Consider the following 7055-nt stretch of genomic DNA (forward strand, 5'->3'; position numbering starts at 1 on the left):
CTTTATCCCAAATTATGTGTTTATTTGCACATGTCCTTCAGAGAGCTGCTGCGTGTCATATTTCAAACACCGAAGTTCACAGGGGTTCGTTGATTGATGTTTTAATAATGAACAAGAGTGGCCAATGAGGTCCACATCAGATGGCTGTCTTTCCCCCGGGTCAGTTCCCCTCACAGAGAGAAACTCTTCCACAGGCAAAACCAGGCCCTATTTAACCTTTACCCTTCCACCTGCTAATTAATCATTTGACCAATATATTAATTGGGCTGACGGTACCACGGCATAATGTCTTACAAAACACTTGTGCCTGAATCATGTATACTTGGCTCCAAATGGCACGATTTTCTTTAACAATGAAGAGCATTTTTCGGGGCGCCTGGGGGGCTCAGTCTGTTGAGCCTCCGACTTCGGCTCAGGTCATGATCTCACGGTTTGTGGTTTGAGCCCTGCGTCGGGCTCTGTGCTGACAGCTCGGAGCCTGGAGCCTGCTTCGGATTCTGTGCCTCCCTCTCTCTCTGCCCGACCCCTGCTCATGCTCTGTCTCTCAAGAATGAATAAGTGTTTAAAAAAAAATTTATTAAAAAAAAGAGCATTTTTCATCTTATTTGAGTATCAACGGAATAATCAGAACATACTATGATGATTGAAGAATATGAAAAAACCATCTGAGTGAAAGAGTTGCCTCAATCAGTATTTATTGGGTGTCCACTGTATGTGGCACTGTATGTAATGAGCATCCATTATATAGATCTCACTGAGCAGTGACTCAGCCAGACATTTAAAAAGGAGGCAGGGGGAGGTGGACTGTGGTGCTGGAAGAAACGTGGCCCATCAGTTTTATTTTAGAGAAAAGGGAACTGAGGTCCCAAAGGTTTGCTTCAAGCCATGAAACAAGCTAAAAGCTTCGTTGGTGTTAGAGCTCTGCGGTGACAGGCAAAATCAAAATGGCAACTGTAAAGATGTGCCCTCACACCTTTGAAGCATATTTGGAAACTGTGCAATTCAAGAGAATGCTGTTAGGTGTGCCTGGGTAGCTCAGATGGTTGAGCGTCCCTCTTGGTTTTGGCTCAGATCAGGATCTCCCAGGCACGAGATCGAGCCCTGCGTCGGGCTCTGCGCTGACAGTGCGAGGATCCCTGCTTGGGATTCTCTCTCTCCCTCTGCCTCTGTGCACGCATGCACACACATACACTCTCGCAAAATAAATAAATAAACAAATTAATTAATAAATATAATTAAAAAAACCAAAGAGAGAATGATGTTAGTAATCTTCATTTAACCAGCTATGTCTTTTCTATTAACTTCTTTTTTTTTTTTTTAATTTTTTGTTCAACGTTTATTTATTTTTGGGACAGAGAGAGACAGAGCATGAACGGGGGAGGGGCAGAGAGAGAGGGAGACACAGAATCAGAAACAGGCTCCAGGCTCTGAGCCATCAGCCTTGAGCCCGACACGGGGCTCGAACTCACGGACCGTGAGATCGTGACCTGGCTGAAGTCGGACGCTTAACCGACTGCGCCACCCAGGCGCCCCATCTATCTATTAACTTCTTATGCTATCAGCTGTTACTGTACTCAGACTTCACTACTTTCATTAGAAGTTTTATAAGGCAGAAACCTTTACTAGTCAATGTTATCAAAGAAACCAGGTGAATTAGAACTGAAGAGCCCCCATGAGATCAAATATTTAACTTTTTTTGTGGTTTTTATGAAAGCTGAAGACCGAAGAAAAAATAGGAATTTTCAATATGATAGAGTTTTTAAATCATTAAAGTAATAGACTATTAGAGAAAGTTCAGGAAAAAAAGAAGAGCTATATCACATGAAGAGGCCCAGCATCCACCAGTGTGGCATAACAATTATTATTATTATTATTATTATTATTATTATTTTGAGTAGGCTTCCATGCCCAGCACAGAGCCCAATGCAGGGCTTGAACTCATGACCCTGAGATCAAGACCTGAGGTAAAATCAAGAGTCGGACACCTAACTGACTGAGCCACCCAGCCACCCCTAAAAATTATTTTGAGCAGAAGGCACCTGAGGTCCCCAAATAACTCAATTGTCATAAAGCGCCTCCTGGAGAGCAACCTGGGAAGACTGACTCCTTATTAGAGGTGACGTCTGCACACCACCCCTAAACAGACAAGGGCCCAGTCAGTTATCTTTCTAAAAAATCATTTATTTTCCCATTCCTTTATTAAGGGATGGTATATAAATTAGGAAATCATAACTTATGATTTCCTTCCCTCAACTTCCTAATTAAGATGATATATAAACCCAAATTCTAACCATCTCTTTTTTAAAAAAAATTTTTAATGTGTATGTATTTTTGAGAGAGAGACAGTGCAAGCAGGGGAGGGGCAGAGAGAGAGGGAGACACAGAATCCGAGGCAGGCTCCAGGCTCTGAGCTGTCAGCACAGAGCCCGACGCGGGGCTTCAACTCACAAACCAAGAGATCATGACCCAAGCTGAAGTCGGACGCTTAATTGACTGAGCCACCCAGGTGCCCCACTCTAGTCAGTTTAATTTGCAGGCCTTCAGAACTGAACCTAAGAGAGTAAAGTTTTCCCTCCCTAACATACCATCAGTTTACCATCAGCACATCATAAGCTCATTATAGGCTCATTACCACTACTATTTTGAATACTTCAGTTTTTTTCAACTGCATTTACTTTTTACATAATTAATATTATTAATAAAGTTAATATTATAAGCACCCATTCATGATGCTACATAATCCTCCAAATTATGATTTCCTAATGACTGCAAGATATTTCACTGAGATGCTATATAAGAAATCCTTAACTAGCCTCCTACCATTGGATATTTGACAGCTTCTGATTTTTTAAAAATTATAAATGATTTGGAAAAAAGAACTTTGAGCATACAGCGTTCTTTTCAAAATTATGCCCATAGGTGTGTGGCCTTTGAAAAGGGAATATTCAGTTAAATATCTACCTCAGATGACAATTAGTGGTAAAGTAACAAGATATGTGACATTCTGTTATAAACTCAATGACTGAAGTCCCAGGTAAAATCATAAATAAAGACCATGAGAAAACTGAAAAAGCATCTAGCGTCAGGAAGATGTGAAAACGTGAGGAGAATTTAATTCAGTCAGAGGAATTACTTGAACTAAGTAATTGAAGATCCACAGAAAGGTCCATTGGTCTTTTATTTCTTTCCCCCACACAAGAAAGAAACAAACCAAAAAAAACCACACTGGTGCATTCATTAAGCAACAAGTTTGTGGAAGCTTGGGCGGATGAGTTTGTTTTAAGCGAAAAAGGGCCAATTTGAAAGAATAATTGCTGGTGAAAGTTATCAAATTTTCATTTGGTTTTCATTAGCTTTTACTGGGAGGAAAGGATAAACTATTAGACCAAAAGCAGCTGGCTCCCACCTCCCAAAAGAACAATCACGTTAGGTAAACCTTTTCTCCCAGCAATTTCCCTGCATTTAGTCATTTGTCCTTCATTAGGAGAGCCCAGGTACCAATTATCCTAACAGGCAATTGATTATGAGAGTTCAAAAATGCAGCAACAACAAAGAAATGTTTGTTCTGAAGAACCACAAGCTATTCGTCTTTAAAAGGGAGGAAAACAACAACAACAACAACAACAAAAACCCAACCAACCACATTTACAGCTCAGTTTAGAACTTTCCCCCCTACCTTGTCATTTAAGGAGGGCGAAATCAATTTTCATCTCAGAGCACCATTTTCTCCTACTAGTTTTCTCTAAGTGGCCTTTCCACAAATGATGTTTGATTATTTCTGAGTCACAACTACTTAAAATCCACATTTATGAGCTGTAATTTTCTAGGTAAAAGCCGAGGAAATTACTCAAAGTTCTTTGTGCCCTCCCACCCCCTCACCCGAGCGACACCCTCATGTTCTCTCCTTCAGGGTTTGAGGTTTTAATCAGCAGCAGTAGCAAACCTGGTTATGACCTTCCCTAAAAACTGTGACAGGACCAAAACTATGAATCTGCACATAGAACTTTTCCTAAACTATCAGGAGTTCTTTTTCTGGTCTGCCAGCTGGTACTTAGTCAAAATACTGTTTTGTAAATAAATCATCTGCAGAAAATCCTCATCAGGTCGGCGGCAAATGTGTCAGTCTGAGGAAAACAAACAAGAAAGCACTTACCAGCTAATTTACTTTGAGGAGAGAAGCTATTTTGATGCCTGGGTGTGACCTCCCCGCTCCAGAATGAAATGGAGGGTGGTTTTCAGAACCGCTACGTTGTACACTCTTTCCCAGCCTCCTCATTTGGCTTTTATCTGGCTTTTGAAATGACACTGGAGGAGAGTGATGTTGGGTTTCATTTGAATGTGGTTCTTCCCTTCCTCCACCACCCTCCACAAAAATGCATCATGTATTCCAGGAGAAAAGTAAACGATGAACAAACAGCACAGATTAATTCTTTTGCTCAGCGTGTATGTGTGTATAACTGAGGTTTGTTTTTTGAATGGAAACCATTGCTATTGGCTGCAGTGCCGCAGGCTGAAAAGTGATGGGGGGGCACCCATCCTTCCTTTGTTTGATGGGCTTTTGCTTATGAGAAGTCAAGTTAAATTTCATTCTGACGGTGGAATGAAAAGAACCTTAGAATGTCAAAGGAGAGCTCTTCAACTGCACAGCGAACTGTAGGGCTCATTAGGAGAGATTTTACTTACCGGGTTCCAGTGTGTTTCTGACAGTGGAGAATTGTAATCACACATTAATTAGGTGTTTTAGTTTTTATTTCTTTATCTAGATGGGTTGCCAGAGAAAGCTCTTAGGAGCTGAGGAAATTGATGGATTGGTTTTTTTATCCCTCATCTTCTGTGGTCCCGCAGATGTGAGCACATCTGTGTATCTGAGGTAAGGCTCAGAATTCAGAAATTCACAGGATAAGAAACATGGAGGCAAGCCTTGAGGTGGTTAGCTTCCCTCTGCAGAGCTAACGTGTTTTTTGTAAGCTCTAACAGCAGCTCGATCATGTGATATTGGAAATTGAACATTAGGTCACAAAACATTGTTAGGCCAGCTAATTGAACAGCCTTAGGTGAGCTGCCAGAGAGGAAGGCAATTTTGTATTTGACTGAAGGATAGCAGAATATGCCATCTCGAAACATGCCTCTTTGGCATAAAGATTATTTTGAGCTGGTTGTTTTTAAGAATCTGCAGACACAGAAGAAGCTCTGAAAACAGAATGGAAGTTACCCTTTTGTAAGGGAAATCTATATTTATAAAGGAAATTTACATTAGAAAGGGGGCCTGTATCAGGAAGCGAGCTATTACCAGAGATGACTTTTTCACCTGAGAGACTGTCTGCTTGGCAAGGCAACCTTTGTTTACCAAACATTTCCTCTTCTCACCTTCCCGTGAATTTCCTTCCCCGGCTTTTAGCACCAGACCCCAATCCCTTTCCTTACCTCTGTCTGGATGGTATGTAATCCTCAGTCTTCTGGTCTTTCGAGTCTCATATTCTAGAGGGGCTCCCGTATATATGTAATTAAAATAGTGGGGTTTTTTTTTCTCCTCCTGTTAATCTTTTTTTTTTTTTAAACAGGGGGGAGCCTTAGCCAAGAACAGTGAAAGGTAGAGGGAAAATTATTTTTCCTCCCTTTCATGACCAAGTCTAGAAAATCTAAAGCAGCAATGCTTGTGGTGGGGGGGAGGGGGGAGGCGGGGGGAGGAGGGAACATATCAGAATAACCCTAGGGGATGTGTGCACATGCTTTTTCAAAATATATATATATCCCTCAACCCCATAAGGATATACCCTCTCCAACATTTTCCCGATCCCTTGATTCCACAGAAAATAACCACTGTTAATAATCTTTGCATATTTCTTTTCGGTATTATCTGAGCATAAATATGGTCTTTGGAGGAGGTAGTCGTAGAGCGCTCTGCTGGAGATTCGTATCTAGTCACCAGTTCCTACTCTTTTGTATCAGCAACATTAGCATTTGTTAGTAGTTGTAGGTATGGGGCACCTGCGTGGCTCAGTCAATTGAGCGTCCAATTTCAGCCTAGGTCATGATCTTGCAGTACATGGGTTCAAGCCCCGCCTCAGGCTCTCTGCTGTCAGAGCAGAGCCTGCTTCCTATCCTCTGTCCCCTTCTCTCTCTGCCCCACCCCCGCTCTTATTTTCTCTCTCTCTGTGTCTCAAAAATAAAAATAAAACATTAAAAAATAGTTATATGTAAACTTCTGTAATCATACCAAAGTACAATTTCATCCACAAAAGACATTTTGAGAATTTGGGGAAGACTTAGTTATTTTACAGAGTTTTGACCGTATTTTTTGGCAATAGAGCAGGGAGCATTGAGTAGCAAACCATAGAGAAGATAAGAGAAAGGACAGTTAGCAAACGCTTACTAGGTACCAAGCACAGTTTAAGCACTGAAATCCAGGAAAGCGTAAGCGTTTCTTCCCCCAGGATTTTATTTGTAAGCAATCTCTACGCCCAACATGGGGCTCGAACTCACAACTGAGGTCAAGCGTCACATGCTCCACTGACTGAGCCAGCCAAGCCAAGTGCCCCAGTGTAACCATTTTTGTTTTAATGTTTTAGTTACCTCTGACAGAAGTGAAACATATGCTTGCTTAGCTTTGAAACGACAGAAGTGAAACATATGCTTACTTAGCTTTGAAATTGCTACCAATCAGGAGCAGTAAATAAAAGCTCTCCGCTAATGAACCCTATAGTTTGCCGTGCATTTGAGAGAGCTTCCCTTGGACATCGTAACATGATGCCTTATAGTTGATCCATTATTCAAAAGCAGTTGAAGCTGAAGGGCTCACGTGTACTAGAAATAACTTACTTGCCACCCCACGCATGCAATAGATGCAGTGGACATCAGCCAGGCTACTAGGTGTATTGGCTGAGCTGGTGAGTCACACATCAATGGAGATGGCTTAACAGAGCCTCTACTGGATGTTGCATAGTTGTCCTGAGCATTCAGTCTCCAAACACCATGCTTTTAAGAGACTTAACTAACTGGGGGCACCTGGATGGCTCAGTTGGTTGAGCCTCTGACCTTAGCTCAGCTTATGATCT

General features: G+C 41.6%; 1 protein-coding gene across 1 annotated transcript in view; it reads right to left on the minus strand.

Moving 5' to 3' along the window:
• CMKLR2 (chemerin chemokine-like receptor 2) overlaps window positions 1-4336 on the minus strand; it is a 45012-nt gene extending 40676 nt beyond the window's left edge. Inside the window, exon 1 of the mRNA XM_043577614.1 lies at window positions 4154-4336. The gene's annotated coding sequence lies outside the window, so the exon portion shown is untranslated. The remainder of the gene's footprint in view (window positions 1-4153) is intronic.
• Window positions 4337-7055: the final 2719 nt, after the last annotated feature.

Source organism: Prionailurus bengalensis, chromosome C1 (assembly GCF_016509475.1).
Source record: "Prionailurus bengalensis isolate Pbe53 chromosome C1, Fcat_Pben_1.1_paternal_pri, whole genome shotgun sequence".
NCBI classification, from domain to species: domain Eukaryota; kingdom Metazoa; phylum Chordata; class Mammalia; order Carnivora; family Felidae; genus Prionailurus; species Prionailurus bengalensis.